The sequence below is a fragment of the Dasypus novemcinctus genome, chromosome 26 (assembly GCF_030445035.2).
Source record: "Dasypus novemcinctus isolate mDasNov1 chromosome 26, mDasNov1.1.hap2, whole genome shotgun sequence".
Classification (NCBI taxonomy): domain Eukaryota; kingdom Metazoa; phylum Chordata; class Mammalia; order Cingulata; family Dasypodidae; genus Dasypus; species Dasypus novemcinctus.
This window is the reverse complement of record NC_080698.1, coordinates 26,747,374-26,774,219: the sequence shown is the minus strand read 5'-3', so window position 1 is coordinate 26,774,219 and position 26,846 is coordinate 26,747,374. Positions and strand designations below refer to the sequence as shown.

The 26,846-nt window shown below is 40.8% G+C and overlaps 1 protein-coding gene across 24 annotated transcripts in view; it reads left to right on the top strand.

Moving 5' to 3' along the window:
* MAGI1 (membrane associated guanylate kinase, WW and PDZ domain containing 1) overlaps positions 1 to 26,846 on the top strand; it is a 683,941-nt gene that overhangs the window by 437,734 nt on the left and 219,361 nt on the right. For 4 of the 24 annotated variants that reach the window (XM_071212148.1, XM_071212146.1, XM_071212144.1 and 1 more), the window contains exon 1: positions 17,158 to 17,444. The exons of 17 other annotated variants lie outside the window; for them this stretch is intronic. The gene's annotated coding sequence lies outside the window, so the exon portion shown is untranslated. Of the gene's footprint in view, positions 1 to 17,074; positions 17,445 to 17,484; positions 17,579 to 17,770; positions 17,893 to 26,846 lie in introns of those variants that run through there. 3 more of the 24 variants (XM_071212142.1, XM_071212143.1, XM_071212147.1) reach the window with 3 other exon arrangements.

Sequence of the window (26,846 nt, the reverse complement as noted above, 5' to 3'; positions counted from 1 at the left end):
TGAGACCTGCTTCATCACCCAGCAGTGAGCCTATCACTTCATAGATGCTCTGTTGAGATCAATCCTCTTTCTTCCATACTTCCTTTCCTGTCTCTTTCCAACATGATTTCTCAAGACTGGCACTCTCCCTTTTCTCTTTTCAAGTTGTCTCCAGGCTTTGGGCCTTATTTATATGAAGATTGTCCCTTTTTTTGTTCAATTTCAGTTAACAAAAAAAAAAGGTTTTGTACATTTGTTCAGTATCAACCCAGCACTAGATGTTAGGCAAGAACAAGGTGAAGATTAATAATTGGGTAATTTAGCCAATATTTGGCATGCTTAAAACAGCATTCTTTGCATATTCCCAGCACCAGCTAATTCCCCAATGTTCTTTTTCTTTGTATTTCTTATTATATGCTGTTAACCCTAATTACCATTGTATATTTGCTGAATGGTTGGAATCATATTGGAGAAGAAAAGGAAAAATTGTAAACTTAAAAGCTCATAACCCTGGACTTGATTTGTATTTGTCTGTTAATAGATTCAAGTAAACATGGTTTGGCTGGTGTCCCTTATTCTAAGGTTCTCAGGGGTTATAGAAAGAGGGAAAGCCATAGGAGTTTAGATTAAGTTTAATTAGAGTTGATGTAATTTATAACCTTATGAAAACATGTTAGACCAGGCCTCAGCACTTAGTAATACCATCTATCATTAATCAAGTGCTTGCTGCATGTACCAGGCAGTATGCTAAGTGATTTTCAACCTCTGTCTATTTTAACCCTCTCCAAACTCTGAGAATAATGTTATCGAGTCTTTATTATGAGCTTGGCAATTGAGATATGGAAAGGTTAGGATGCACAGTTTGTAAAGTGACGGAACGCAGATTCAAACCGAGGACTGTCTGCCTCCAGAGCCCACGCTCTTGGTTTATTTGTCTGAGTGTAGACACTGTAAAGACCATTTTAAAAATTAACATACTAAATTTCAAAAAGATTCTTCCCTTAACATATGGATTGGTCCTTGGCTAGGTGTAGGATACTAATATATCAGTTTGGCACTAATGTTAATTTATTTAATTGCCTTATAATTTTACCTGACATTTTTCATCAAGATTTGTTAGAATTATAAAGCAATTTCCACAGCGATTTATGAAGGTACATGGAACTTTTCACAGTGTTTTTACCATCACTCTTTATTTTAAGGTAAGTCCTTACCATATATTAGTCCCCCAAGAATCAATTAAGTCTAAAGAATGTAGTACAGTATATTTTTAAAGAACTCTCCTTGAGTACATATAAATTTTCTGGCTCCCGTAATGGACGGTCTGAATTTATGCTAAGGTCATAAGGCCAGTTGTGTTCTGATTGTCTTATCTGAAGTCTGCATGGAATGAGCTGCCCAAAATAGATACCTTAAATTTGAACGGTAAGAAAATATCATTTATGTATTTCAACCATAAATAGAATAAAGTGGACTTACTAAGCAATCAGTAACATGGTATCCATTGCGTTTAAAATTAACTAACTACATATTCCTATTTTTAGATGAATGCCCTAAATGGCTAAAAAAATAAAGATGGTTAAAAATAAATTATGTGTGTTTATGGAAAGGGGTGTGATAGGAGTTCTGGAATGGACAAATGAAAAACAATTAGGTTAAAATGGGTGAATTTGGATAAAGAACATATGGGTAGTCTTGTAATATTCTTTTTCTTGCAACTTTTGGGAGTTTGAAAATATTTCCAAATAAAGAGTTAAAGAGTAAGTTAAAGCAAACCATAAAAAAATTAACCTATTACAGTTTTAGGAAAAGATTATGTGTGAATTTTATGTTTTTATCTCCCCTCTTATTAATATTAGTGCTTTTAGATCTATAATTGAGTTTTTTTAGTACTTTGATAGATTGTGCCTTTTAAGATAGAGACTAGTCTCTTCATAGTTTGAACATGTGTTTAAACAAAAATCTAACATGGAATACTAAGTATATGCTAAGTGCTTTAATTACAGTTTCTCATTTAATCCTTATGCAAAGTATATGAAATAAGTACTACTATTATTCTCATTTTACAGATGAGGAAACCGAGGCTTCGTATGGTTAACTAACTTGCCTTCCAATTGTGGATAAGGATTGGAACCAGGCACTTAGGTACTGGAACTTCCACTAGTAACCACCACATTTTCTCTGCTCAGACTGTATATATGGACATCTATGGGTACAGAGGTGAACATATGGTGACTCATTTAATCCTTACAGTGGTCCTGTGATGTAAGCGCTGGTCAAGGAGAGTTGGGAACAGAGAAGCTAAATAACTTGTTCAAGTTTACCCAGCTCACAGGTTGTAGAACTGAGATTTGAGCCTTACATTTTAGTTCTAGAACTGTCACTTTTTTTTTTTAAAGATTTATTTATATATTTATTTAATTGCCCCCCCCCCCCCCCCCCGCCGTTGTCTGTTCTCTGTGTCTATTCGCTGCGTCCTGCTTCTTTGTCCGCTTCTGTTGTCGTCTGTCATCAGCGGCACGGGAAGTGCGGGCAGCGCCATTCCTGGGCAGGCTGCACTTTCTTTCGCACTGGGCGGCTCTCCTCACGGGCGCACTCCTTGCGCGTGGGGCTCCCCTACGTGGGGGACACCCTGGGTGGCAGGACACTCCTTGCACGCATCAGCACTGTGCATGGGCCAGCTCCACAGGGTCAAGGAAGCCCAGGGTTTGAACCACGGACCTCCCATGTGGTAGACGGACGCCCTATCCACTGGACCAAGTCCGTTTCCCTAGAACTTTCACTTTTAACCAATGGCTCATGCTACCTGTTCCTTATAGCTCTAGAGAATATATAAAGAAGCAAAAAGGGAGAAAGAAGCAATAATTAAACATGTTCCTTTGGGTATGCTCTTTTGTTATTCTAATATAATTACTTCCTCTCTTAGATTCCCTCAAGACTATTAAGTTACACAACTCCAGGGGGGCACTGTTCATTCTGTAATGAATGTGAATGGTACTCTGGATTCTGGGCAGCTACCGAACTGCATGGCCTTATGCAGTAGCAGATACTCTCAGCTAAATATAAAGTCTGAAAAAATGAATGAGAATCCCTTTTATTTTGGAGGTGCATGTCTCATATCATGCTTTTCAGATATGTTGAGGGTAGAGCCTTACTCCTTTGATGTTATTATCCAAGTGGATACTTGACTACCAGAAGAACCAAATCCAGTGCAATTACCAGACCTCTCCTTTCTTAATGCAGCTAATTAAAGGATGGAAATTGCTTTAGAATTGGGTCATATTGACCAAGTAACTTTTCTTTTATCCTTCTACCAGTTTATCTATTATTACTCATCCAACCATCCTACATTTATTCCATTTATCTCTCCGTTCAACAAACCTGCATCAAATATGACTATGAGCAGGTCCCAGTTCTAGGTGCTCAGCATCTAAGGGTCTGCTAGTCTGCTGGCTCCATTTACTGCACTCGGGGAGCTTATAGTATAGTGGGGAAGACAAAGAAGAGGCAGGTACAGTACAGTATGGTAAACACCATGATGGGGTAAACTGAGGGTCCACAACATAAAGAAAAGGAGATTCTAAGCTGAGTCTAAGGGCTAACTTATTAGTGAGACATAGGATGTAAAATAAATACCAAAGGAGAGTCAAAAGAATAAGCAGTGAGATCCTCTTTCCCAGGGAGAAGCAGGAAACATCTACCTGTGCAACGTGGGTAAGTGGCTTCTCTTAACCTCTCTAGGCCTGTTTCCTCTTTACAAAGGAATCTATTTATTACGGGTACAGTAAACACATTTAAGCATCCTAATATCCTAGGCCCAGTCCCAAGAAAATCTAGTCCTTTGGCGAGTGCTTCCTCCTGGGCCCTTTAAGGATTGAGAGACCCTTTCCATTTTTGAGTCTCCCAAGAAGCTAAAACAATACAATGGAAGAAGCTGTAGATTCATATAAGGATAGTAGTTGCCAGGAGTTCAGAGGGGTGGGGGAGGGATGAATAGGTGGAACACAGGGTATTTTTAGGGAAGTATAATTGTTCTGTATGATACTGTAGTGACAGACACATCACATACATTTGTCAAAGACTATAAAACTATACAGCACAAAGTGTAAACCACAGTGTAAACTATAGACTGAGTAGCAGCAATGCTTTCATATTGGTTCATTATTGTAACAAATGTACCACACTAATAATGTAAGGTGTTAATAATAGGGGAAACTGTGTGTGTGTGTGTGTGGGGGGGCAGGTTATATGGAAATTCCCTATATTTCCAGTGTAATTTTTCTGTAAATCTAAAACGTCTCTAATAATAAAATTTGTTACAACAAAAAAAGGCAATATGTGAGCATAAATAAGAAATGAAGGTAAAAAAGAAATATAACAGACAAAAAAACAAAACAAGGCTACAGGAAAAGTTAGTGCATGATTTTACTATTTGGGTTTAATTACTGCTTTTAACATACAGCAATGCAGGATAGCCCTGCTACTCACTAATTGCATTAACTAAAAGTACATGAAAGGCAGTATAGACTGGAAATAGTCCATGAGTTTAACTCTCTTTCATTCATTTTAGTTTGTCTGTAGATGTTAATTTCATTTGAAGAGAAAAACAAAAGCCTAAATTTGAGGCCCTCCTTGCCAACCCTCTGCAGGTGTGGGATGCTGTGGGATGACTCGTTTGGACGAGTTCTGGCTGCTTCTGCCTGCAGGGTCAGTTGCTTGTTAACGGAGGAGACTGTTCTCCAAAGACTAAGTAAGCAAGATGGGCCCAGCTAAGACCCCAGCCCATTACCAGGGCTTGCCCACTCACTTGTTGTCCCAACCCTCCCATCAGAAGGAAAACTCTTTATTCCTTGGCATTTCCTCTGAGGTTGCCCCATTTGACGTGTGTGGGCTCATCTACTTCTGTGAACAGTCCCTTAGACGAGGGGCCTGTATTGCTATTGTCATAAGTCCTTTGCTTTGGGAAGTGAAACAAAATTTGGTAGAAATGAAATCATTTCCAAGATCAGCAAGCTACTGACCTATAAAAGATTCATTACTTTGCCTTTCTAATCATAGTTCCTATACATAAATGAACTTGACATTTTTATCCTTTCCTATCTCATAAGATAAGATCATTGCAAACAGATCTTACAGGTTTGTTGGAATTGAAATTTCTATGTTCTTAGTTTACATCATCAATTGACTTGAGGTACTCACATTCCCTATTTCCATTTCTTTAAATGGTTTTGCATTAACCATTTATTTTACTGGAATTTTGGGAAAAAACATTATGCAAGGTGTAGATAAAACCTGTTTTACATGTATGATGTGACTTGAAAATAGGACATATGAAATTATCAGACTGAATAAAATTCTGACAAAAGCTTAGCTAATTCTGGTAATCTAGAAGTTTCTATTCCATTGGCTAGATGGTTGTGGCTAATGCAAGTTTGAGTTTCGTGCTTACTGTTCAATTCTAGCCCTACCCAAAGCAACCCTTTGAAAGGTAGCCATTCAGCCTCCTGCATCACTTCAGAATAAGATACATCATTTAAATCTAATGCAGTTGGGATTCTCACTGTAGGTGTTAATAATTTACAAATTGAGAAACAAAGTGCCAGAGATAACTTAAAAAATATGATATCTCTAAGGAACATGGAGTAGTTGAACAAATCAGCTTGTTAAAGTAATGCTTGCTGTTTTGTTCTGAATTAGTATTTTATGCTTTAGAAGGCTGTTCTTACATGACTTATCAAACTTTTTGCTCTTTCCTCCTTTTCTTCCCTTGCTCTCTCTTTCTTTCCCCCTCCCTCCTTCTTTCCATGTTTCTACCACTAATTAGTCCATTCTTTCCCTTATTCCAGACTGTGGCAGTATAGCCTGGAGACTGTGGACATTTATCGGAGCTAGGTATACTTGGCTTTTAGCACACACTTCTTTTTAAAAATTAAGGTATAAAATACATACAGTAAATCATACAAATCTTTAGTGTATAGAGCTCAATGAATTTTTTTCTTTTAGATTTATTTATTTTTCATTTCTCACCCCTGGATGTCGAACCCTGGGCCTCCTATATGGTAGGCAGACACTCTATCAGTTGATCCACATCTGCTTCCCCTCAATGAATTTTTACTCATACACACATCCACACATCCACATAACCTATTACCCAGCTCAATACAGAGAACATTTTCAGCATTTGGGAAGCTCCCTTATATCTTCTCCCAATGAATTCTTTCCCTCCCTCCCCGAGGTAGCCATGTGTCTGCCATCACCCTAGATTAATTTTGCCAGTTCTTGAATTTCATATAAATGGAATCATACACTATATTCTTTGTTAACATTACCTCTATGAGATCATCCATGTTATTTGCATGTAGTGGAAGTTCAATTATTTTTATTGCTGTGTAGTATTTCAGTGTATGTCTAGACCACACTATGTTTATACATTCTTCTGTAGATTTGAACTGTCTCTATTTTCTGCGCTGCTGCTGTGAATATTTTTATACAAGTGAATATATGTACTCAATTCTCACCTAGGAGCACAACTGTTGCATCATAGTGTAGGCATATGTTTAATTGTAATAGATATTGCCAAACAGCTTTCCAAACTGGTTGTACCAGCCTGCATCCCTACCTACACTGTGTGATAGTTGCAGTTCATCCTCATCCTCACCCACGTTCAGGATCATTAGTCTTAGGTTTTCAGTCAGCCTGGCAGTATTCGATGGTACCTTGTGGTTTTTGGTAATGAGTACTTTTTAACATGCTTATCATCTAACCTCTTTTGTGATGAGCCTATTCTAGTATTTTGTTTATTTTTTTAAAAAATTGGGTTGTTTGTTTCTTGTTGTTTTCTACTGATTTGTAGGACAATCTGGGTTTTTGTTTGTTTGCTGCTTATTAGCTGCATTTGGGCAGGTTGCCTAACCTTTTTTTTTTTTTAAGATTTATTGTTTATTTATTTCTCTCCCCTTCCCCCCACCCCAGTTGGCTGCTTTCTGTGTCCATTCACTGTGTGTTCTTCTGTGACTGCTTCTATCCTTATCAGCGGCACTGGGAATCTGTGTTTCTTTTTTTGCGTCATCTTGTATCAGCTCTCCGTGTGTGGGGTGCCATTCTTGGGCAGGCTGCACTTTCTTTTACGTTGGACGGCTCTCCTTACCAGGTGCACTCCTGTGCGTGGAGCTCCTCTACACGGGGGATACCCCTGCGTGGCACGGCACTCCTCGCGCGCATCAGCACTGCGCATGGGCCAGCTCCACATGGGTCAAGTAGGCCCGGCGTTTGAACTGCGGACCTCCCATGTGGTAAGCGGACACCCTATCCATTGGGCCAAGTCTGCTTCCCTGCCTAACCTTTTTTGAGCTTCATATATTGAGTCTAATAATACCTGATTTATAGGTTGTAGTGAGAATTGCATGAGGAAATGTATATTAATCATTTAAGCATAGTTTCAAGCATAAAGAAGGCATGAATGAATAATAGCTCAATATTTTTTAATCTCTTCTTATTACAGACCATTAAGATATTCTAACATTTTTTTTTCTTCCTTCTCTTTCCTTATGTCCTCTTTCTCTTTTTATACTTTATACCAGTACAAAAGGAAAGGCAGTGGTCATATGCATAATACTGTAGTTCTTTGCACTCACAAAGGCCAGTGCGACTGATTTGCTACAAAGGAACTCTAGAGGTCATATCAATTGTTCTAAGAGTTTGGTTCTTACAGATGGAACAAATGATGATCAGATGTGAGTTTCTGAGGAGAGAGTAACATAAATGTAGAAATAGGTCCCAATTAAAGAAACCTGGTGGTGGGGAGCATGGAGGAATAGTAACTGGAGTTTACCTTTTATTTCCTCTTTCTCCCTTGTTAGCTTCTCGCCAGCCCAATTTCCTCGTCTATAAAATGGGCATAACAATATCTCCCTTACAGGGTTGTCGTGAGGCCTAGCACCATGGCTGGTCTCCTCTGAGCACACCATGTATGGCAGCCGCCTGCTGAGTGGTGCTGATGATGATGCTGGTGGCCGTGATGGAGAGGCTGCTGGTGATGCTGAACATACTGAAGACCCCACTTGTGTTAACAGAGATGTTGCCTTCACCTTTGCCAGTCGCAGCAAAAAGCTAGTTCAGGGCCAGAGGCAATAGCAGTCTCATGGAGTAGTGTGATCAGCAGCAGGAAAGGGGGCCCTTCAAAAAGGAGACAAGAAACCTCTGCCCTGGGAGGAACAAGGTACCAGACTGTATGAGCATGAGGCCCTGTTCCTAGATGTCCATTTGTCCACTAGCTTCGTGGATGTTGGGGACAACCTAGGCATCTTAAAGTTACGTTACTGTGATGGATATATAGGTTTCTAAAACATAGAATCAGAATGGAAAACAAATCAGTGGCTCGGGCAGCTTTTGAAACTAGGCTTAAGCACTTCTATCAGTGTTGACCAGAACATGTGCTTAGAGGGAGCCTGTCGGGAGAAGCAGCCTCCTTCAGGCTTCAGGCGCTGGGAGGCATGGGGTTAGGGTTGTTGAGTAGACATAGGCTTCAGATATGGACAGATCTGCCTGGGTTTGACTCATGGCCCCTTCATTGTCTGTCTCTGCAATCTTGGGTCAGTTACTTCCATGAGATTTCTTAGTTTATAGCACCAGAACTATAACATGATCCACATAAGCTTGTGATGAGGGTTGTGATGAGGGTTAAGTGACATAAGACAAGGGTAGCACCCACAGGCCTGGCACATAGTATGTGCTCCAAGTGTGGTAATATGCCCATGTATCTGATGAGTATAAATGCATATGTGGTGTCAGTTTTAATGCTATTTAGTGGGCAGAGTGAAGGATACAGAGAGGTAGAAAGGGGTCTTTCAAATATATCTACCCTGCTGCTACACAGTAAGATTTGCTAGACCTCACTCTGTGTTGTGAGTAAAAATGAGCTTTAATTCAGTCTGGCTTCTGTAATTCTGCTGCCAAAATGCTTGATGCTTACGAGAACAATTGCTATTGAGATAAGTCTGCTGTATAACTAAACCACCATTGAGTGCGAATTGGATAGTTTATCATTTCCTAATATAAGGCATTCTGATGGGAGCATTAAAATGCTAAGTTTAATATTGTGGACCTATTTGTTCTCTCCTGCTCATTAACTCTGATCTACTAAAAGCCCTTCAGCATACTCTGAAGATGGGCCAGGTACCTCTGGAAGAGACTGGTTGGCTTACAAGGGCTGCCTCTTCTTTTATTGCCAGTGCTTGGGCTCTCCATCCTGGGTCTTTGTATATCTGGGGGAAGATGAGCACTTCCTACAGTGGTGCCGGGCCCCTGAAAGACACAACTGCTTTCACATCACACTCCCTGGCAAGTGTTGAATCTATATTTTATGCACCCTTTATTGATTGTGACGGATTTATTCCGGATCTCATTTGGCTAGCATGTGAAGGCAGCATCAAGTTCCACAGGTGGAAAGTTCTAATGTGCACATGGTGACTATGCAGTTAAGAGTCCTAATTTGTGTTCTGAAGCCAGCGAGTGTCACAACCCCAAAGACAAGAAGATGATACTATAGGTTCAAGGTAGGTCACACGGTTTTAAGGATGAAGAGATGTCATGTTGTAAAAGCGGCCAGTTGTGATGAGGTCCACTCATACAGATTTAAAGAGTCATTCTTCACAACATGCCTTGTTTATTGTACAAAGTTCCTGGAACGTAGATCTTTGATAGACTCATTGTAGAATGATCCTTCTCTCATTAACTATCTTAAGTTGCATATTTCATGAGCCATTTTCTGGCACAGAAACTGGAGAATCGCTGTTTTTGTGTTGACTTGGAAAGCCTGCAAAACGCTCATTCAAGTACCAGGCAAGAAGAGGGTCATCACTCTGGAGGGAAATAATAACAGACAGCAGTCTATTCTAGTTCCATTTCTTGTTGAAATTTATATTCATAGGAATTCTATGTTTATTCCCCATTTTCTTTGGTTCCCCAATTGCCTAACTAAAGACAGAGAGTTGTCAGTGGCGTTCTTCTTCGTGAGGGGGACACTTCGTCACACTTTTGTAGCGTTGCAAGTTAAAATCCATCTGGAAATGAGCATCTCAGGCTGGTCATTTTTCCATGGTGGAAATCAAGTTACCATAAGGAAAATGCCCATCTCTATGTGTATATAAACCAATGTGTATATAAACTAGTGTGAAGTGATTTATCATTTGTCTTTGACATCATAAGAAAGTCATTATATTCCATAATACAGGGAAAAATATAACACCAACTTCAATATCACTTTTCTGTTTATGCTGATCTTATATTTATTCAGGCCACTTGAGCAATTTAAAGCTTTAGATATATTGAGATGCTTTGTTTTCTTCCCCTTTTCTACCAATATTTGTTATTCCTTAATTGACCGTTATACATTAGTGTCAATGTGCCATGATATATCATTATCCAGGCACAGCTTTGCAACAGAATCCAAAGAACATGCCTTAAAATGTTATTGTGGAGAATGTTTAATTTACATTTTTATCAGTGATTCCCTTTGACATACATCACCATTAAGTGCACTTTTTTCCAGCATTTGGGTATGTTTGAACATAAGCTGCATCTTAGAATTAATATATATAAAGTATGGCAGTTCCTCCACCCCCACCCCCCAAGAAGCTGGTAATTCAAAGATATGTCTTTTATAGTAATATCTCAGAATGAAGGAACGTTTAGTCTTTCACTCTCACACTGCTATTCCCTTTTTTTTAAGATTTATTTTATTTATTTCTCCATACCTCCCCATCCCCCCGCCTTTCGCCTTGTTTTCTGCTCTCTGTGTTCATTGGCCATTTGCTGTGTGTTCTTCTGTGTCTTTGTCTGCTTTTATTCTCATTAGGCGGCTCTGGGAACCGATTTTGGGACCTTCTGGAGTGGGAGAGAGGTGATTGCCCTCTTGTGCCACCTCAGCTCCCTATTCGGCTACAGCTTCTTATTTTCTCTCCTCTGTGTTGCTGTTGCATCATGTTGCTGCACCAGCCCTCCCCGTTGGCCAGCACTCCTGCGCCGGGCGGCTTTCCTGTGCTGGGCAGCATTCCCACGCAGAGCAGCACTCCTGTGCAGGGCAGCATTCGCAGGTGGGCCAGCCCTCCCCGTGGGCCAGCCCGCCCTCATGAGGAGGCCCTGGGCCTCGAACCCTGGACCTCCTATACGGTGAACAGGAGCGCAGTTGATTGAGCCACGTCTGTTTCGCTGCTATTCCTTTTGATACTGCTGCTTTGACTTTATATTTAGGCTTGCCAGTCCAGCATTTATGAGGCTTTAGTTCTTTAAGGATTTTGCCTACAATAAGAATAAGCTGCCATTAGGTGGTGATAATGCCTCCTTCTTATCTATCCTCCATGGTTCAGTCATCCTGAAAGAAACTTTAATCCAAGTTGCCAATTAATACCTTAATTTTTTTCATTCCAAATAATTGTCAAAATAACTTTTTTATTGTACACGCAATACATATAGATTTTATATGAAAAAAATAGAAACATCACAGTAAAGCTCAGTGATCCCTTTAACCAATCCACTGCTATGCCTATTTCTTCAGTCGTCCTTGCAGGTAACCATAGGTCATCCTTTTTAAATTTCCTCTGAGGTTTTTTTCTGATCACCCATAAATATGTATGATCCAATAGAAAATATATAATAAATAATAGAGATGGTATATATGTTTAGGTTTGCATACAGGGTGCCACATTATTCTTTTTTTATTTGAAGGGTTGATTAAATCTGCCCATAAAATACATGGCTGCTGCGTGTCTTGTTCCTTGCAGGAGCTGGAAAGAGGTATGAAGGGATAGTTCTTTAGCTTCCATTTCATTTGAGTTGTAGTCTTTGCTCTTCACAGGTTTTCTTCTAGTCCTTGAGATAATTTCATTACATTATTGTTCTAGAAAAGCATGAGTTCTTTCTAGGTTTTTCAAATCGATTGGTATAAAGTTGCACATGATATGCTCTTCTATGTAAAAATAAATCTCTTCTATATTTGTAATTCCTCCTCTTTGTTCCTAACTTTGATTATTTGTTATTTTCTTTTTTTTCTCCCTGGGTCATATTTACCAAAGGTTTTTGTATTTTGTTAATCCTTTCATAGAAACAGCTTATTCTTGTGATTTTTTTGTTGTTGTTGCTGCACATGGTTTTCTGTCTTTAGTTTCATTATTTATTACTTGTACATTTTTAAAAAGCTTTGAGATATAATTCACATACTATACACTCCATCCATTTTAAGTGTACAATTTATTATATTTTAGTATATTCACAGATTTGTGCCACCATCACCACAGTCTAACTTCAGAATATTTTCATCACCCCCAAAAGAAATCTCATACCCATTAACTTTTACCCTCCAGTCCCTCATCCTCATAATCTATTTTCTGTCTCTAGAATTTTGCCTATTATGGATATTTCATATAAATGAAATTGTACAATATGTGGGCTTTTGTGTCCAGCTTCTTTTCACTTAGCATAATGTTTTCAAGGTTTATCAGTGTTGTAGCATATATTAGCACTTTGGTCTGTTTTATGGCTGAATAATATTCCAGTGTATGGATGTACTATTTTTATCTATTCATCATTTGATAGAAATATGGATTTTACAACTTTTTGACTATTTATAAGTAATGCTGTGCACATCTGTGTACAATTTTTTATGTGGTTGTAGGTTTTCATTTCTTTTGGATACTTACCTTGGAGTGGAATTGCTAGGTGATTTGGTAACTCTATGTTCAATTTTTTTACATTAACAACAACAAAAAAGTCATTCTCTTTATGAAAGAAACTATTTTTCAAAATGACAGCCCCCTTTTTACATTCCCTGTTATGATGGTTTCAATTTCTCCACATCCTCACCAATAGTTGTCTTTTTTATATTAGCCATCCTATGGATTTCAGGTGGTATCTCATTGTGAGTGAGATTTGCATTTCCCTAATGACTAATAATGTTGAGCATCTTTTCATGCTTATTGCTCACCTGCTTAACTTTTTGGGAGAAATATTTATTGCAATCCTATGCCCGTTTTTAAATTGTGTTATCTTTCCTTTTTATCATTGAGATTTAAGTGTTCTTTATATAGTCTGGATACAAGTCCCTTATATGGTAAAAAAAAAAAAATACTGTCTCCCATCCTGGTATTGTCCTTTCATTTTCTTGATGGTGTATTTTACAGCACAGAAGTTTTAAATTTCGCTTTAATCAAATTTTTCTTTCTTCTGTAGCTTCTGATTTGGTGTCATTTCTAAGAAACTATTTCCTAACCCAAATCATGATGATTTACTGCTCTGTTTCCTTCTAAAAGTTTTGTAGTATTATATCTCACATTTATTATGGGTCAATGATCCATTTTGAGTTAATTTTTGCGTATAATATGAGGTAGTAGTCTGCGTCATTCTTTTGCTTGTAGATACCCAGTTATCCCAGCACCATTGTTGAACTTTCTGCTTTCTTTTAAGTTTATATCATTTTTATTTTTACAGCTTCATGACTGGAAAGCATAATTCATTTATTTTCTGCTTTCTTTTGTAGATAGTGATATTGATTTTTTACTTTGATTTCTATTATTGCCTTTTAGTGAGTGAGGCCTGTATTTTATCAGTTCAGTGTAACTTTATCAAAGGGACATTTCTATTTAAACATACCAAAAGCCTGAAGCATTCTCTCCAATGCGGTAGATGTATTGTACTACTTTATTACATCCAATAGTGTTATGTGCTAGGTATGTGCTAAATATATATTTATGAAAAGACATACACAGAGCACGCTTTTAGAGGAAACCCACAACTAGGTGTGCACAGTGATTGACGTGGCAGTAATAAGGAACATGCGCTGAGCACTTTTTCTGTGCTAGGACTCATCTAACTGCCTTGCCTTATACTTGCCTAGTCCTAACAACAATCCTATGGAGGCAGGAACTCTTTTTATTCCTATTTGGCATATGAGAAAACAGAGGTGTTGCAAGGAAAAGTCTTCTTGCCACACGAAGTAAGAGCCGAAAATGTGTTTTGAACCCAACTCGCTTGCTCCAGATCTCACCCTCATAACCACTTTGCTCTCCTGCCTTCCAAATGGCTAATTTCCCTCAACATTGGTCATTCTTTAATCATTTCTCTAATTGGCTTGGGCGTGTTCAGTGAGGGAACAACCTGTTTCTCAGAGTTGTTGGTGAAAAATTGCCAATAAGGAAGTGTCTACCCTTAACTGCTTCTCTGAACTTTGTGCCCGTGACCTTGAACTCTAGAACTCATTCACCCAGAAAAGAAGGCCCTATCACTTTTAATTTTTTGCATGCCATAGAATTGATGCAAGTAAGCCTCTCTCCTGGCCTTTGCTGAAGCCCATACAAACCCGAGAATCTTGGTTTTTAAGATTAGGTTTGTATATTCTTAGTAGATTTTCATGGGATATCTTCCTTGTGCATCCTTTGTATATAGAAAACCTTGGTCTTTGGAGCTCAGATTGAAAATAATTTGTTATTATTAGGGATATTTCCAAATCAAATGAAGGCTATTTTTCCTCTCCTATTGAAGATTGGAAAGCTACATCCTTGAATACTTACTGAAAAAAGTTCCCTTCTTTCTTTCATAAAGTGAATGGCTTTTGTATTTTTGCTTTCTTTGGTACAGTCTCTATACAGCTTCCTTGTGAAAGAGCAATTTAATTTGTACTTCACAATCATTTTCTTGTGGAAATCTAATAAAATATAAATTCCATTTTTCAGCATCAGTTTCTAGCTGATAGCTTTTGAAAGTTTTATGTAGAATCTGCTTTTCCTTTATTTTTTTTTTCATGATGACTGAGAAGGGAAATGATATAAATGTTCACATGGATATGTACCAGGTTGATAAACCAGTCCTTAATTTTATTGATTCTCTCAAACCAACAGTGTAAACGAATAATTCAAACTCAGCTCTCAAGGCCTTTTTGCATTCCTAAAAGTAGATGTGAAATAAGAATGATCGGAACTTGAAGTTGTCCTGAATGATACTGCCGGGACAGATACAGGACATTACATATCCTGCCATACCCCACTGAAATAAGAATGAGGCAAAAGAGTCTGTTTTAAAAGCAGACGGTGGGGTGTCTTCCAGGGCATGTGACAGGACCAGTGCTCAGGTCCCTGGTGTGTTCCACTTGCAGGTCCCCTCAGTAGAGGGTGGGTGCTTTCATTTGGCTGAGACACTGTACAAAGAAATGAAGCCCTATAATCATGATGGTAATACCAGGCGACATCTAATCAGTACCTTTTAAGTATTGTGAACCGAGCAAGGCACTTTGTGGGCATTCTCTTCACAGTCCTTCCCCCTACCTCGCCCCCATGTTTTACGTATGGGTAAACAGGTCCACACCTGGCAAGTAACTTTCCACACAGCTGGGAAGTGGAGCGATGGGGTTGAGAGCAGAAGTCCGACTCCAGAATTGAGTCTCTTATGCACTGTGAGTGACTAGAGGACAGGGAAGCTTAGGAAGGTAGTGCATCTCCAGAGCAGTTCCCCTGGGCTGTTCCAAGAACATGCTCCCAGTGACTGTGTACTAGGCAGCAGATGTGAAGGAGCAAGCTTTGCTTCCTTACCTGCTGTGAACCGCAGCTGATAGGGCACTCCGGGAAAGATCCGTGTTTCCTTCTTAGCTGAATGGCTCTGCTGCCTTGTACCCTTTGCCTCTTATCTTTAAGACTATGTCACGTCATGGCAAACTAGTCCTCCATCCATTTTTTTTTCCTCCATCCATTTTGAATCTCAGTTCTACAATTGCCCCTCTTTTCCTCTCTACCTCAGGAAAAGAAAACCCCCTTGCTTCCTTTCCCTCTTTCCCTATTTTCTTTCTCTTCTTCATCTCAGAAAACTAGCACCTTTATCTCCTTCTGCTTGAACTGTAGAAATTAATTAGTGAAGGATGCTTGCCCCTGACTAGGGAAAGGCAGGCCGTGGATAGACTCACTCCTGTGGCATCTGCGGCCTGCTCTTTCTTGCTTCAAGGAGTGGCTTCAGTGATTGCCAGTGACCATTCAGCAGTAGAGCACACTTACCTTTCCAAAGCTAGAAGTCTCTTGGTGGTTTTCTCACTAATGGGAGGGTGAGGGGATACCTCGTAAGAAACACAATAGAGATGATACCACTAGGCTCTTACAGATGCTTTTTTTTTTTTAAAAAAAAAAGTATTTATTTTTATTGTCTTTTTTTTTTTAAAGATATATAGATCACACAAAATGTTACATTAAAAAAATATAAGAGGTTCCCATATACCCCACTCCCTACCTCTCGCACTCCTCCCACATCAACAGCCTCTTTCTTCAGTGTGGCACATTCATTGCATTTGGTGAATACATTTTGGAGCACTGCTGCACTGCATAGATTATAGTTTACATTATAGTTTATACTCTCCCCCAGTCCATTTAGTGGGTTATGGCAGGATATATAATGCCCTGCATCTGTCCCTGTAATATCATTCAGGATAACTCCAAGTCCGGAAAATGCCCCATATCACACCTCTCCTGTCCTCTCCCTGCCCTCAGCAACTGCTGTGGCCACTGTCTCCACAGATTCTTTTAAAGAGTGAGTTTGAATGACATAGAAATAATCAGTGAGGAAACCATTTGATTCTGAACCAGATTCTACGCTGGATTCTTGAAATGCAGTTCCTCTAGAGTGGTTTCTTCAAATTCATATGCTAAATCTCTATATCCAAAAAACAAAAAAACCCACACAATTATTTCAGTCATGTTTGAAATTCCCGCCATTTGTGGGGAAGAGGTAAAAGTCGGTCCCACCAGGAGGGATTTGGAAGCCTTCAGCTCCTTGCTCTTGGGAAGTCATTGTTACAGCCCTCACCAAGAAAGAGGACCCCCTCCTTCCTGCCGGCATCTACCCCATCCACCCAGCCAGACCACCTCAGTGTCTCCCACGGGGTGCGCTTCTATTTCCCGCCTTTCCTTGGACAGCGGCTCCCCCACCCCAGCCCCACCCCCCGCCCCAGGAGCAGAGGGGTGAAGGAGAGCTGACAGCCCCTGCGGGAGAGGTAGTGCCAGACTCGCTCTGCTCCCGCCCCTCCGCAGGTGCGCCCTAATCCCTCTGGCCTAGATATCCATCCAGCAGCCTCTAGGAACCCGGGCCCTGTGATGTAATGCTCTTTTTTCACACTCCCGGCTTAAATACAGATGGAAATTGTTGTCATGTGTTAGAAATGTCGCCAGTAATATAAAAGGCGCAAGCTTGGGCATCTTCTCTCCCTTCTCGCACAGTCAGCTGCTCCTCCTGCCAGCGCCGTCTTCCCTCGCAAAACAGCTCTGTGGTCAGGTGGCCGAGGCGCCCCCAGTTCGCCCAGGAAGGGGTTCGGATCCCACCCCGGCCCCACCCCCGCCTCTCTTTACAGTCGCTGCAGAGCCGAGGACCAGCGTTGTGGGAGGCTCTTTCAGGCTCACAAAGGGAAGGATTAATCTTGGCGATTGGGCTGGGGTTTACAGGCAAGTACAAGTGGTCCCCGAGCTACTCCTTCCCGCCCCCCGCCGCCCCCCGCCCACCTCTGGATTCGAACGCGGTGCGGCTGGAGGAAGCCTGAGGTCAGGCGGGCGGCCACAGAGGCGCCCTGCCGCCCGAGGTTTGCGCCGGGGTTGTGGGAACAGGCATGGGGGTGAAGGGGCAGTGTGTGGTGTGCGTCCCCGGGAGGAGGCGCCGGGAGAACCCGGGCCTGCCTGGGAGGGCCAGATGGCCGGGGCTGCGTTTTAATTCACCGGGCAGGCCCGTTTGGCCGAGCGGGGTGGAAGGGGGAGGGGGGGGCGAGAAAAAAATCTGGGGTCAGTGGGTAAGGAGCGGCCGGGCTCGGCAGCAGATGCCTGGCAAACAATGGGGCTTTTGAAGGGGATGCTGGAGGAAGTGTGGCGCGCGCTTTGTATTGCCTCCTCCGCATTGCAGGTTGGAATCGGGCAGCTAAATCTTAATGAAGTGCATTCCAAAGTGTGCTCGTCAGCCTGGGCTTTTGGAGTGAAGGGCTCGGCTGAATGGGGACTGGGGGGTGGGAGGGGGAGGGGGCCAGCGAAATGAGTTCCTGATGGATGGTAAAGGAGGAGATGAAAGCCTGCTCAGTGTGGAGGGCAGGGGGAGGGAGGGGGAAAATCAATACGGCCCCGTGCATATTAATAGGCTCCAGCAGGTGTTGGCAAATGTATGTTGCTGCATTGTTCCTCCACCCAGGCTGGGGAAGGCGCGGGAAAGGGAGACCCGTTTCTCCCCGGCGGGGTGGGCAAATGCCTTTGCGCTTTGGAGGGCTTGCGAGCTCTTGGGGAAGTAGAGGAGGACAGAACTGCGATTTTGCTCCCTCTCTCTTTTCCCCACTATTTACAAGAAGAATGTAAATAAGAAGGCTTTTTAAGTTTGCTTCCTGGAAATTAACATGTATGTATCAGAGCACTGTCTTATCTAGGTAAGATACGCATGTCCGTGGGCACCCCAAAAAGCAGAAAGAGAAATCTAGAGTCTGGTTTGTGGAGCTTAGGAGTTGACTAGCTGGTAGTTCTTACAAGTGAATGGACCAAGCCCAGAAGGCTGGAGGATTTTTTAAAAGAGGCTACAGGACTTTCCTGCCCAAGTCCTAACTCTGACTGACCTGGGGAGCAGTGGGGTGAGCAAGGAAGCTGTCTTGTCCACTGTGTTGGTACAGACTTTGCCTCAGACACAAAAGGAGTGGATTTTGCCTGAGTCAAATTATTTTAGAGTATGTGTAGGCTCTTTTATAGAGATGGGAGATGTAGTGCCCTCTTCTCTTTCTAAGAGTTTGTCATTCTCCCGGCAGTGTCCACTGAGAATCACTTTGGAGACTGCTGATGTGTGTTTACTAGTCTAGTAACCCTTTCTGTCCGTTGTTTTTTACTTCTCCTCTTGAACAAGTACTCGATGCTTTCAAAAGGTTCAGACATGTTTGTTGGAGTTCAAATAACTAGAAGCTTTTGCATGAGGTCACTGTGACTTTCCATATGAAAAACATTTTTGTGTAGGTGTATAGATAACACAGAGCAACCCATCTATGTGCACGAATTGTCTTTCTGGTTCTGGGAAAACAAATGTGTTTCTCAGTTGAATAAACCTTGTGTTTTATCATCTGTAAGGCCTTCTGAAAATTGGTGCTTTATGATAACTTTGAAAGTCTGCATTGATTGGATATGCTCTTGGATTCTTTTCAGAATTTAACTTGCACTGTAACTCATCAGTAAGAAGCAGCTCATCTCTCGCCAGTGCATTTTAGTGCTGGTGAAAGCTTTAGCAGATTAATGGTATCAACAAAGACTTGATTTCTCCATTTGTCCTCTGAGCAAACAGAAGCAGCCTGCCCTTACCTCCAGTGCCTTTCCTCTTTAGACTGTGGGAAAAGGGATAGTGAAGAGGAAACTGATCCTGCTAAAGAAGGACACTCCTCTCTAAACTCCCTTACCCTATTCCACCGAGCTAAATGTCTAAGGTTCCCTGTGTGCATCGCTTTGTAGTTTGTTTCTTAGGTGGCATATTTAATTGTATCTCTGTGGCAGCATTTGAAAAAATGCTGGGGTTTGGTGTTTCAGTTTGTTGCATTAGTGGAGAGATGTGGGATCAGTCTGCTCTTTCCACCTGATTATTACGGCCCTCCAACTGGTCTGCCAGGACCTTTCGGCTTGAGGCTTACCTGCTACTCCTTGATCAGTTGTGTTTATTACGGGACATCCTTCAGCCCAGACCAGAGCCTTACAGCCCCTTAAGTTAACTGTGGCTGAAAGATGCAATTTGTGCTGTGGCCTGTGGTGTCTGCTATCAGTTCATGGAACACAGTATATTGAAAACCTGCAGATAACAGTTTCACATGGGTATCATTAACAGAAAGGCTCTTCTTGAGCCACTCTATTTTTTTCCCATACCCAGGACTGTTTTTGTGATAAACAATTGTAGATCTTAGGCATTCTTAAGTGTAAGAACAGAAACCATACCCACAAATTAAAAGCACCATAGAGATGGTGACTATAGGTGATATTGCTAAGACGTAACTAGCAGAGGTATCTAATGAGGTATTCCTCTTTCCCTAGTTTTCCATTCACTATTGACATGTGGGTTGGGTTAGAGGAAAAGAAAAAGAGGAGAGAGACAGAGAGAGAATGTGATTTCTACCTTCACAAAGGAACCTAGCACAGTGATGGTCACCAAGTATTGAAAAATTGAATTGTAGTTTTTGTTATTTAAAGCAGTTGATGTGATATAAACTAAGACTGCCTATTTAATGATTCCAATAAGTATGCATTACACATGTGTTCTTATGATGTTGACTTAGTAGAGTTGCTATAGGGAAAAGGATTTGGGAGATGCCTTTAACTAAAGGTAAAAGGAATTCTAGTTAAAAATAAAAGTAGAGATCATAGTACTAGAAAAAGCTAACTTTTAAGAATATCAAAGCACTTCAAATAACTTTTTCTTTACCAACTGTATTTTTTGTGGCAAAATCAAATAATTTGGTAATCACCATTTTCTCAGCATATCTGTTTCTTCTATTTCCCGCCCCCCAAGAGGTTTCCTTCATCTGTCTGCTCGTTGTTCCCCTCATCTTCTTTAGGAGGCATCTGGAACCAGACCCGGGACCTCCCGTGTGGGAGGCAGGTGCCCAACTGCTTGAGCCACACCTACTCCCTCTTCTATTTTTTTAATGTTTATTTCCTATGTTGATAATCAGGCCCCAATTATTTGCATGTAAGTACATCCCTTGCAGTCATATTGACACCCACTGGCACCAGAAAAACTGTCATAGCATTTTTGGCAAAGACCAATGGGAAGAAAAGGCAATAATGTCTGCCATTAATTCAGTAACTCTGTTGATGGCTGTGTCTCACTGATAGCAGGTCAGTTCTCCATGACTTTTAGGCTTTTGAAGTGTTATAAATAATAAATACAAAGCTTCTGCTTTCCTTTGCTTACCAAGTTTTGTTGCCAAGCTCTGCCCATTGCCAGCCTTCAGCACATCTGCATGATTAATTTGGAATGCCCCCAGCCAGGAAAATTATGCCCAAGCAATGCCCCTGAATAGTGTGATGTATCATTTAGTTAGTAAACCTATTTGACTTGTGGTTGCATATTGATAAAAATAGCACTAAATCCATTTGCTCCCAAATATTCTAGTAAGTTAAGTTGATAACTGAATGCCAGCAAGATATCTGGATTTTTTTCTAATGCAGTCCTTGAGCTGCTGTTGCTGATTTTTATCCCTTCCTCCATTGAGATTAACATCCTTTAAAGATTCAATAGGCTATCAGATTGAAGAATAAAAATGGAAAGGGGAAAATGTTATCTAACTTTTAAAAAGATGTTTGAGAAGATCTTAAACATGAGGGGAGGTGTTGGGCTTGAAAAGGAATTTCTAGGCTGATCATTCATGAGAATGAAGATTTTTGAAGTTTTAATGTTTGTAGATGAAGACCTGAAAGGTTAGCAAAAAAAAATATGTGGTGCATTTAACTCCATTTTGGGCAGCTTAACACTCTGATAATTTGTGGATGAAATTTCCTATTTGTCTTTCTACATACCCATACATACTCAGCATATAATATGTGTCCAATAAATGGAAGAAGACATGAGTCAAGAACTTTGACCAGTCATTGCTAGAATGTTTGAGTGGAGTTGCTATTACCAAAATAGAGCAAAAGTACAAATCTTTTTAAAAATACAAAAAGAAAACATGGTTTTCCCTTATATTTAATCAGTTTTTTCCCACAAACCAGATAATTTATCCTATAATTCTTTTGAAAATAAAAAAGCATTTAAACCTGTGCTCAATGTTTAATTGATCTTAAAAGTTGATACTGCTCTCCTGATTAAAGAACCTCCTTTTCCTGCTACCTTTTACATCCTAGTAGGTTTTAGGTCTGAATTGTTGCACCGGGTGTATTTCTTTATCACTGTAAGGATTAGATCAGTGGGTATCTACAAATTTGACAACAACCATATGAAATTACTTGCCTTTAAGACAGTTAGTGCCATAATTTTCCAATTAAGTTATGGAGCAATGCCAAAGAGAATTGCTTTAAAAATATATGTAATGCTTGTAGCTAAAGGCCTGAAGGGGAAGCGTCTTTTTTAATGAAATGCAAACACTCTGGTTTGTAGACATCTTTGCTAGTCTCTTTCTAGCTTTTTGGACTATTAACCTCACTACTTATACTTTTAGCAGGAAATCATCTATTGTTAGAATTAACTTATTCTATAAATATTTGAGTGCCTACTATGTGCCAGTCGTTTTTTAGGCATGGGGGATAGAGCAGTACAAATGCAAACAAAATCTTTCTGCCTTCCTGGATCTTAGATTAGAACCCATGTTAAATTTAGTTGTAATGGGATCAGAGAATAGGGAATAAGGTTGAAATGATTAGTTAAAATGAAATCTTTCAGCTGTGAGAAGTTTGTCCTTAAAAATTACGTTGTTGGCAAAATATTTTATATGCTAGGAACTATTCTGCTTGTTTGGGGTATATAATTGACCATAACAAATAAAGGTCCCTATTGGGGTTTAGGTTTTGTCAGGAGAGACATGCAATAAACAGCAGATATAATGCAAAAATAAATTATTTAGCATCTTAGAAAAGTGATATGGAAAGAAAAAGCAGAGCACATCGAGGGGTTCAGAAATATAGAGGCAGAGAGACAGGGCATGTTGCGACTTTAAATAGGATTGTCAGGATAGACCTCACTGGGAAAATATCATTTGGGCAGAAACCTGAAGACACTTGGGGAAGGAGCCATATGTATATCTGTGTGAAGGCTCATCCAGTGCAAAGGCCCTGAGGCAGAAATGGTCCTTATTTTGGCAGAAGAACAACTGGGAAGCCAGAGTGGCTGGAATAGAGAGCAAGGGGGAGAAATGTGGGAGGAGAGGTCAGAGTGTATGGGAAAGCAGACAGTTCATGCTTGATATTTTTGGCCATTTTAACCACTTTGGCTTTACCCAGAGTAAAGTAGGGGACCATCACAGGGTTTTGAGTAGAATCACAAAGTGCTTTCAGTGTGTTGAGGATGTATGAAGGGGTGGAAGTAGAGAGAACATTTAGGAAGCTGTTGTCATAATCCTGCTGTGAGATGACGGTGGCCAGACCAGAATGATTGTGGTAAGAAGTGGTGGGGTATGTTTTGAAAGTAGGCCCAATGGGATTTCCAAACGAAGGGCATGGGGTAAAGAGAAGAGTTGAGGATGACTTTAAGGTGTTGTTTTACCTGGAAGGATGAAGTTGACATTTGCTGATGGGGAAAGCTGGGGGTGGAGCATGTTTTAATGTAAGACCAGAAATACGATGTGGACTCAAGGTAATTGAGAAATTTATTAGACGTACAAGAGGACTGTCAGGAAGGCAGTGGGCAGTAGACTCTGGAGTTCATGGAGAACTTCGGTGGAGCATGATTTACGTCATCATTCCTCCATTCTTGTCATTTAAGTGGCCTCTCATTTTTGCTTGTTAGAAACAGTGCTGAAAGGAACATCTTTGCACATACAACTTTGTGCCTATTTGTTAATCTTTCTGTATGCTAAACTCTTGAAAATGGCATTCTTGGATTAAAAGATGTGGGTTTGAATGTTAGAAAGTACTTCTAAATTACCCTTCTAAAAGAAGTTGAATCAATCAATGTGTACAAGAGAACTGGTTTCCCTGTATCTTTGCCAAAGCTGAATATGATCAGTCTTTGAAATGTTTGCCAATTTGATAGATGAAAAGCCATTTCTCCCACCCACTTTTATTTTTTGTACTTCTTCATTCTACAAACTCCAGTGTCCTTTGGCTTCAGAGGCTCTGTCCAGCTGCTGAAATGTACAGGAATTTGCCCTCCTCTGAAGATTTGCCCACCTGGGGCACAATGGTGAGACAGGTCCTATTTGGGAGGACAGACTAATTGCTTGAGGACTTATCTCTCTGCAGGAGGATGTAACATAGTCAGCCATGTTCAGGTAGCTAGTTAAAGACTAATGGGGAGAGAGCTAAGTAGCAGTTTTAAAGAACATCTCCTTTAAAAGAGGAAATTTTGAATTATATCATCCTCAGAAAGAACAGCTCATTCCGACATTTGGACAACTTTTAATAGCAAGTGTTGAATTAAAATAGTTGGCACAACCAAGGTAATTAGAGTGCTGAGTGAATTCAGATTTCTTTAAAGTTATACACGGTTGAGTGAGCACCAAGTTTGCATTTTTCATGATTTTTTGCTAATTAAACAAATACTTGTTATTCCCTAGCTATGTGCCAGATATTATGCCAAGTCCTGAGGATACAAAAATGTACAAGACACAGCCTACACCCTCATAGAAGGTCTAGTGAAGTTGGTAGTGATGAGAGACACTTATATGGCCAATGATGATCCAATGTCACATGGACTATATAAAAGTAATATGCAAAGGTGCTTGAGGAACCGAGAGACTGGCCAGACTTTATCTAGAATTCAGGAGGGAGTAGGTTTCATGCAGAGGAGCCACTGGTGGTGGGTTTTGAAGGACATGTGGGAGTTTGCCAGATGGACAAATGGAGGGATTCAAGGAAGGGAATCCAAGCATGTTCAAATCAAGGCATGAGAGAGAGTCTAGTGTTTCTGGGAAGCGACCAGTCATTCATTGTGTGTTGAATATGCAGTAGAAAGAGTTGGGGCGGGAGCGGACTTGGCCCATTGGTTAGGGCGTCTGCCTACTACATGGGAGGTCCGCGGTTCAAACCCCGGGCCTCCTTGACCCGTGTGGAGCTGGCCCATGCACAGCGCTGATGCACGCAAGGAGTGCCCTGCCATGCAGGAGTGTTCCCCGCGTAGGGGAGCCCCATGCACAAGGAGTGCGCCCCATAAGGAGAGCCGCCCAGCACAAAAGAAAGTGCAGCCTGCCTAAGAATGGCACCACCCACACGGAGAGCTGACGCGACAAGATGACGCAACAAAAAAAGAGACACAGATTCCCATGCCACTGACAACAACAGAAGCGGACAAAGAAGAAGACACAGCAAATAGACACAGAACAGACAACCGGGGCAGGGGATGGGGTGGGATGGGGGGGAGGGGGGAGAGATAGATAGATAGATAGATAGATAGATAGATAGATAGATAGATAGATAGATAGATAGATTAGATAGATTAGATAGATAGATTAGATAGATAGATAGATAGATAGAGTTGGGAGGGACCGCAACAAGGAAGAACACGGGGGCCTTGTATGCCCCTACCTCATAGTCTGGAATTTATCCTGAGGTCACAGGGATCTTTGGAATATTATAGGAAGGAGAATACCATGGTCCTATTTGTATTTTTCTACTCTCTAAGGTAGGGGTGGGCCAACTATGGTCCTCAAGATAAATCTGGTCCACTTTCTTTTTTGAAAATGAAGTTTTATTGGAACACAGCACACACATTTATGTATTGTTTATGACTGCTTTTGCACTACAGGGGCAATGTTGAGTAGTTGTGACTGAGCATGTAAGCTCCAAAGTTAAACTACTTACCATCTGACCCTTTATAGAAAATGTTTGTTAGCCCTTGATCTGACAGATGAGATTAAGGCAGGGAGGCCAATTTGGAGGCAATAGCCATAGTGAAAGCCCAACTTAAAGCAGAGGAGAAAGGGGAGAGAGCCAAGAGGTACTCAGGAGAGACAACATAGAGACCTTAGAGAGGGATGGGAGATATAAGGGGGAGGCAGGAGACCAGGATGACCCATGTTCCTGAGAGGGTGACCAAGTGGACTGCAAGGTCATAGGGACGTCGAAATGGAGGTGCAGCAGTGTGGAATACATGTGCCTGGGAGTAGGACGTGGGTGTTCAAATTGGCAAGTTTAAGTATGGACCTTTTTCCATAGTACTGAATCCTTTATTACATCAAATCCTTATCCCATTGCCCCATCCTCATAGCCTGTTCTAGAAATGAAGCCTCATCTCCACCAAGTGTAATCTTAGACCATTCAAGGCTCTGCTTCGTGTCCACACTCTTCAGGAAGCCTTCCCTGTACACTACTGGCTGCACACTCTCATCTGTCCCTTCTCTGAGCTCGTATATAGCATCACTGGGAACTCTTCTTCACTGTCTTAATGGTTCTCGTTTCCAGGCAAACATTTTTTATTTCCCTATCTAGAACATAAGTTCAAGGATAAGTTCAGTGTCCCATACATTTTTGTGTGACTATCAAGTCTACCATGACGCCACATCACAAATGTGTAAATATTTATTACAGAACCTGATTGTCAAGGGATGAAACCAGGCAAATATATCCTGTGCTCTATCATTCATTCATTCATTCATTCATTCAATAAAAGTGTATTGAGCACATTGTATATACCCAAGGTATGGGGTACAATGATTATCAGTTCTTTCCCTGATAGACCTTATATTTTAGTGGAGAAAGATGGATATTAATATACTGCCTCCTTTATGTTTCTACTTCCTAGAACTCTAGTGTATAATACTGTAAGAGAGCACTGAGATTTTATTCTTGCTCACCTATCTCATTTTACAGATGTTTAAACTAAATAGAGATAGAACTTGAACTGCATATCTCTCCCATTGAGTGGTGTGGCGTCCATCTGTGTTGGCCCAGATCAACCAATGTGATTTGATTCAAGTGAACTCATTGTTTTAATGAGCCTTTTATATAGGGGTGTTGCTTGGCATCTCTACTCTAATGAATGTCGATTCTGAAAGTTGTGGTTTTTTTTCTTTTTGTTATTAATACAATCCTACCAGACCCATCTTTCACTGCAAAAGCTCTGCCTTAATGAGGTCAAGTTTAGGGAGAAATGCTTCACCCCAGTCCACATTCTTATCTCATATAACATGCCGGTAACTGTATTCTTGAAAACTGACATGGAAAATGAAGGAACACAGTCTCGCTGGCAGCTTCCCATTT